Source organism: Varroa jacobsoni, unplaced genomic scaffold, assembly GCF_002532875.2.
Source record: "Varroa jacobsoni isolate VJ856 unplaced genomic scaffold, vjacob_1.0 scaffold_399, whole genome shotgun sequence".
NCBI classification, from domain to species: domain Eukaryota; kingdom Metazoa; phylum Arthropoda; class Arachnida; order Mesostigmata; family Varroidae; genus Varroa; species Varroa jacobsoni.
Genome location: NW_019213301.1, coordinates 77336 through 83335, shown reverse-complemented (window position 1 = coordinate 83335; position 6000 = coordinate 77336). Strand labels below are relative to the sequence as shown.

The window sequence follows — 6000 nt, the reverse complement described above, 5'->3', positions numbered from 1 at the left end:
TGTGTGTGTGTGTGTGTGTGTGTGTGTGTGTGTGTGTGTGTGTGTGTGTGTGTGTGTGTGTGTGTGTGTGTGTGTGTGTGTGTGTGTGTGTGTGTGTGTGTGTGTGTGTGTGTGTGTGTGTGAGACTGTGGGTGTGTGCGTGAATGGTTAGGGTGTGGTCTGTGCACGAGACGATACACGATTATTTACTATACGCGATTGGTTCTGGATCGCGAAAACAAAAATGGCGGGCGAAGAGTCACTTTTGCTTTGTTTGTTATGTTGCGAATCGATGTGCCTTTTCGCAATGGCATGCCGTTGCAATTTCGAGTACAACCGAGTAGTCCTATTACAATTGTAGAAGGTTTATGACACGATTAGGTGCTTCTGATAAGACAGCTCGAAGAATAACTGTAGCAGTAGCGTCTGCCAGGTCCTTGCGCGTTGGTTCTGGGTAGTCAACAGCACCAACCGTATTTGTATTTACTATACGTTTGGATAGTTCAGTTAATTTACCTTTGAATCGTTGCCGCTTCCAAGTTGTACTAGATACATATATAATTAAAAAAAAAATTGCCTTTCTTTATTCATACAGGTTATGTAGCAATTATATAAATTGCTTCCAGCTTGCTTTTTGTCGCTGTCGACGCTACACCCGTTTTTGCCGGTGTTACGTGGCGCTGTTCGCTGCGCCCACGGGGGCCGCGGCACGAATGGCACAAGATGAGTCGTTACGATACGACAGGACAGCCAGCTCACGGGGTTCCTGTTTCTCGAACTGCTCTGCCGCCTATTGGTTGTTGGCCTCCTTCTTCCGAGTGCTGCTCCACCAATACAATACGATTGCTATAACGTGCAGTACTGCAATGTCACTCCAGTTCAATGCAGCGACAGCGGATCGGTTTCATCGTGAACGTCACCCCTAGGACCTTCCCATAGCCTCAGTGGTCGTAATGGTGACTCGGGTCTGTATTGCTGCTGCTGCTGCTGCTAAGACACGCTGATACCGTTTCTCTGCTTCGCATTTCCATCTGAATGTGTCTATTTTATGTTTGTGCGTATGACTCTCTCCCTATCAGTTGGCAGATTCGTCCGGTCTGTCGCGCCCTTAGCCTGGCCATTACGTATTAGACCGCACAACCGCCGGTCGATAGTTTGTTGTCGTCGTTAGTGTCTGCTTTTTACCCGCTAGATTCCTGCTTCACCATTTATTTCTTGACTTCATCGTGCTGGCCGGCTGGTTGGCGAAGCCGTCGCGCCGCTTAGAACGCTTCAAGCCGTTTATGCCCGAGCGAGCCACCGCTGACGCTGTCAGTGGTGGCCGCAGCAGCATCAGCAACGGCGCGTAGCGTCAAGCGTCAACCGTTGAGGTCGTCCAATGAACGAGCGCTGCAAGAAAGCTTTCAGTTGGCTGATTTGCTAGCTGGCTTCGATGGCGTTGCTAAGATGGCAGAGCTAAAGTTGGTTAGTGGCATTGGCTGCAGCAAAAATGGCAATACTAGAGCCAGATAGGACCAATCGTTTCAGTGTTTTTGAATTTGCTCCACGACGACCTATCTATGCGGCCGTTACCGCCATTGTGACGATCTTTTTGGCCTTCTCACTGTGCGTTCCAGTGACCCGTTGTATTGCCGGCAGCTGTTGTTATTGACCTGACTCTGTACGCTTACATACTCACATAATGTAGCATTACCAGTCCGTCCGTCCGTCTGTCTATCTGTGGCCTTAGCTACGGACGATTGACGATACTTAACTTTTGCACTCTGTATTGAAACACTATGCCCGAAGCAACAGCTGCACCACAGCCTCCATAGTAATCTGTTGTTGTTTTCGCTGCAGCTGTTGCTATGTCTACCTTTGCAAACGTTTCGACATAATGTTGAAGCAACACGACAGATTTTATAGCATCGCTGCCATGTAACAAAACAATATCGACGTTGTTTTGGCGTGATAAAAGAGAGAAAATGTTACATTTTCGAAAGTTTTTACATACTTGCTGGAACGACCGATGCGAACTTGTACTTCAACTACTAAGTTACGATGTAATTGGATGGGACCGTTTATTAGTATCGTTCAAATCTGCCGTGTGGATTCGTTCAATTGACGACCGTTTTTAGACGGACGGTTTATGAGAATTGTCATTGTTTACTCATGCACTTATCGATCGAATCGGATCTGCTGCCACTTAAATATTTCTAGGCAGAAAGTTTTTTTTTGCAGTACTTTATAAGGATGACAGTCTGCATGTGCGCTGCTACCGTGTCCTATCGTCCTAATGAGAGTACGTGGACAATTGTGCAATTAACGCTAAGTTATTTGTTACACTGCCGGTCCTATCAAGAAGTTGCACAATGATTTTTGCTGATGAAACTTACTGTACTGCATTGTACAGTGAGAACACACACAGCCTCTAAAATTGAAGTTTTATTTTCTCAAAATCAACTGTAGATTAACGAAAATGAACCCAAATCTCATGCGAGCCAGCATGCGTTCATTGTGTACCTCTACCGCTTGCTATATACAACGCGGTAGCAATACATATTTCAAGCTGATGTTTGAGTCATTGTTACTCGTGTATATTGTGTGCTCTCCACCGTACAACAAGCTGCCGGAGTTATCTTCGTTAGTAACATGAAATTTGTTCTGTTTCGTTCCGTCTTTTCTGCGTTGAGCGTTTTTCTGTAGTGTCAAACGAGTAGTGCGCTCTGAAGCCGGCAGCTGAACGCATTCATACTGATGACCGCAAACGTCATCGATTCTTCGAACGTAGTTTAGGTTCGTTTCTGTGTTTGTTGCGGCCGTTGTGTCCACCATCGTTATTGAATTGTTATTGCTCAAATGATTCCCATTCGTGTGAGTGGTAACTTTGTTCCCGATGCATTCTTGTTTATGTCACTAGGCCATCCACTTACAAAGGAAAGCGGGTTGCTGGCGAAGTGACGCATCGCGCTGGCCAGCGTAATCGTTGTTTCCACCGCAACGGCACGCGTTATCCACCATAAATTCCTTCTCCTTGTAAATTGCTTGTGTCTGGTGCAGTTTTGGTTTTCTGTATGTACGGGCGTATGTTTTCATTTGGTTTCCACTGCGATCAGATGCTGCTGAAGTGACGGGGAACGAATAAAACTGCAGACAGTCAAGAGAGTGCAGATTATTCAGTCATTTTACTACATGTTTTGCTTCTTTGGTAATTGCTATCGGCTACCAGCGACATCGGGGCTGATGGAAGCCATGACGGTTCATTGAATCCATAGGATTCGAATCAGACGTTGCGATTAGTTCGTGATTTTAACAGAGAAAACTCAAACAAAAATCATTTGCAACAAACTTGGATAAAAGCAAAAGGAAAAATTTACGTTAGATATTTCTTACTATTATAATTTACAAGATAATCTGCTGGACAGCGGTATATTTGTGCCGCTAAATGGGTATCAAAAGTTTACCTTTGCCTATCCGTTTCACTCGATTCTGGAGTATTACCTGAACGTCTGTATGTCATGGGTATGTATCTTGTCGTATATTATATAATTTCTTGAAAATAATGAGGAAGACGTGATTCGCTTTCGCCGTGATAAATCTGGTGGAAACAGTAGGGGCCGACATTTCTAGATTCGCAGACAGCTTCTGCCGCTTATGTGTGCCATCGTCACGGCGGCGGTGCTGATTCGTCGTCCTAGGGCAGCAGGCCGCAACATTTACGCAGGCGACACTGCCGAAATGTTGTTTGTCGTTGGACGGGGTCGCCTGTGAAGATGAAGCGACAGCAAGTGAGCACGATAGACAGATCGTGCATTGTATTATATTTACTTATAATATATTATAATATATATATATATATATATTAGTGCTAATTTACCCATAATACAACGCATTTTCTTGCTAGTATGCTTATTATTGTTATTGTCGAGAAGAATAACTGCCAAAAGAGGTGCCGTTGGTTTTCTTTGTTTGCGGAGAAAATTCATGGTAGGCAGTCGACAACCGGATGATCATCATCGTTACAAGTTTGCGATATTGATGCCGCCACGATACCGCAATACGATAACGTAAGACACACAGTACAGAGCCATAAGACAATGAGCATTTCGACAGTTATGACCACTTATGCCCACCGATTAAGTTTTTGTCAACACAGTTTGTGAGTGAAGATTAAGCACAGATCGCCGATCCGGGCATTTAGCGCCAGCGTTGTTGACGTGCTTAATAGTTGCGTTGTAGAATCCATCAGCAGAGTGTCATTATAGTCAATTATTAGTCAATATATAAGGAAAAGAATGGACGCTGGAAAAATTGCTGAGCGAGTCGAGGAGCTGTTGTATGTATTTCTGGAGCTCCTGGCTGACCCCTTGGCTTAGAGGGATTAACCATTTGAATTTAAAACACAACAGTTCGAAACACATTTCGTGACCACGTGGTTTTGACATACTTGTATGTAACGCCTCCTTAAAGTAGTTGAGCTATTACACGCCATATCCCTTCAAACCGAAAAACGCGTACTTGGTTTTTGAAATGTAAATAAGCTAGCTTTGTTATTAGCTCTATCCAAATGTGGCCAGTTGTCCAGTACTCTTGAAACACATAGTATTTTGATTAGCAAAGCGATGATACTCAGCTTCAAAAGTGCGGAAAACCGCAGTTTCTGGAAGCTTTTGAGTAGAATCTATGGGTGTTGTTTCATTCCAATGCGCGTCGGTGCGGCTTTCCGCTTGCCTTACCATAGCAATAACACTAATCATAATATTATATATAAATCGATAGGCGACGGATAAACAGCAGACAGCCGTAAAAGCGTCACGCGAAAATGAGAGAACAGCAGAACATAGGCCAGCTTTTGATTTTTAGGGCCACTCGTTTGGTTGTGTAGTCGAGCCTGTTCTCTGCTGTCGACGAGTGGAATCACGAGTGCCGATCTCGTACCACTATCGGTCATAAAGATTCCACAAACTGACTCACAAAGACCGAACTGGAAAGAAAGAAGCACGAATTTGTAGTAAAAGTGGGCAGGGCTTAACACGCAGAGGACAGCGTCGTTTAGCCATTCAACGTAAATGAAGTCCACAACTTTTATTTGCTGCTTGTTTTCATTTGAATCAGTGTTATAGTATCATGGCTAATAAAACCCCTGACTATAATTCGTACGAAAACAAACATTCAACACGTTGCGATGAAACGTCGACCTCGAATTGTACCACATATTGTCGAAAGGTGGTCGGCCACGTTGATAAAATATTAGGTTTCCCTATTCAACATACGCATTAGGTCGCGCGTATGCTAATTAGAGAGACTGATTTTGCTTCAACATCAGCAACGACTTTCAGCCACCTCAAGACCTATTTAAGAACCAAAGGGGCAGGCCTTGACTGAGGGTATGTATAAAAAAGCTCTTGTGAACCGATACGTTAGTTCGATCAAGTGCTTCCACTTCCTCATCCTTAGAACACTTAATTGAAAAATATTTGTCGACAGACAGCTAATAGCCAGGACGAATCCCTCTTTTCATTTAGGTTCGTTCGTGCAAATCTTTTCACGGAAACGCAACACGCGGCAGAATACTTTCGTCCCCTACGTGGGTTAACTTCTAATCAGATCGAAGATCTCATATACAGTAAGCTGAGCCGCCGGGTTAGTATACCAGGTCTTTGCCAACAGATTGCGCTTTGATAAAGGCTAAAGGGAAACAACCCTCGTGAGCAGATCCCACCAATCTGCCGTGAGACGAGCCGAGTTTAACAGCAAATAAAGGTGCTCGAACGTACAGAGATCGACCAAATCCCATCCCACATTATGCACGAGTACGTTGCTCGGAAGGTTCGAACGCCTGTACAATGCGGGCGGGAACGAGAAAATTTTTTTTTCTTTTAGAACCGATATCGCCGGTAGGCATTCTAACGGACGCCTGGCTGGCTCCCAGCACGAGGCGAGGTCCGTCCATGCGCGGGTTCGAACCTAGACCATAAGGTGTCCCTAAGATTAGCAGGCAGTTCGTTTCCCACCAACCTATCAGGGGTATGCGTAGAACTT

At 44.6% G+C, this 6000-nt stretch overlaps 1 protein-coding gene across 6 annotated transcripts in view; it reads left to right on the top strand.

Moving 5' to 3' along the window:
• Positions 1-6000, top strand: part of cora (erythrocyte membrane protein band 4.1 like coracle) — a 65937-nt gene that overhangs the window by 10817 nt on the left and 49120 nt on the right. The window lies entirely within an intron of this gene.